Here is a 1,413-nt window from a genome sequence, read left to right as displayed (position 1 = left end):
CATTAGGGTCGCCTGGCAAATCTACCTTTGCTAAATTCAGCATTGCATTTTATTCAATTTCCCTTTTATCTCATGACTTTTTATTCTCTTTTAATATATATATATATATATTTTAAAAACAATACCTTAAATACCAGTGAGATCAAACTAACAGTTCTGAGACAGTCCTGACTACCTCCCCACTCCTACTTTTTAGATGTACTTATTCCATTTTGCTTCCCTCTCACTACTCCCCACCCCAGCCTATACCTGCAACATGGCCAAATGGGTAACAGTGAGGTGATTTCCTTCATCAGCTCTTTCATAGTTTCAGTGAATAAACTACTATGTCACTTCAGAGCATTGTATGCATTTATTGTGATTTCTCCTGTGGTATAGTATTCCTCCTATCTGGTAGCATCCTGACTTGACTTCATTTTCTACTCTACCATCTTTAAACCAAAGCATTCCTCTAGTTCTTGGGCTCAGTATGTTTATTTAGTACATAGGGATACTTAATTATTTCCTCATTATCTTTTTATTAATATTACTTTAAAAAAGAAAACTGATTAGCAACAAAAGTCAGTTTTGGGAATGCTTAACACTTCAGATTTTTAAGACCAAAAGTTTCTTCCAACTTTGTTAATAGTTTCTTCCTCCACTTACAGCTGTATCTACACTTTCCTATACTTCTTCCTAATTTCTTTCACCCTCTCCGACTGAACAACAGTTAGTAATTTTGATCTAAATAACTTGTAGCCTCTGGATCTCCCATTAGCAACATTCCTCTTTAATATCATCTCCTGCTAAAGCGAAGGCTAGATGCCTCAGCACACGTTTCTCAATCAGATTTTCACAGATCTACCACTGGCATATAATCTCAGTGTATCCTGGTACACCTCAAGGCAATCTCCAGAGAAAGCATGGCAGCACCCATTTTTCTGAAGAGGAAACTACGGCGAAGCCGCAACTTGCTGAATACCAGAGAGCAGATAAATATTAGCCAGGAATAACACAAGACTCCCACCTTCACAAGGTATCAGTTAGTGAATACTGCCTAACAAAGATAATTTTCAAATTATACTGTCACAGTGTAATTTGCTAAACAAATGCGTACATGAATTTATTATATTTAACCATTACCAATTATAAATATACAAGAATACCTATTCCTTTCCCTACACAGATTAAAAACCTCTCTACACCAACCATGCCAAGAAGTGAGCTCTCATTGTCTTTGACTTGCATTGTGACAGTGCAGCATCTTACAAGGCTAAATACTAAGACAATTGCTATTTTGTAAACTTGTAAACAACAGTAGTCTTAAGGTGATTTATAACTATGCTAACGGTTTCACTAAAGTGCAGTACATAATTTATCATTGGAAAACTTGTGGGTAGCAATCAAGATTTGGTCTAATGAGGGTGAAACTTT

The sequence above is a fragment of the Cyrtonyx montezumae genome, unplaced genomic scaffold (assembly GCF_038088225.1).
Source record: "Cyrtonyx montezumae isolate F1298 unplaced genomic scaffold, pur_monq_1.0 scaffold_3, whole genome shotgun sequence".
In the NCBI taxonomy this organism is placed as follows: Eukaryota; Metazoa; Chordata; class Aves; order Galliformes; family Odontophoridae; genus Cyrtonyx; species Cyrtonyx montezumae.
Note: the sequence above shows the minus strand (reverse complement) of the source record.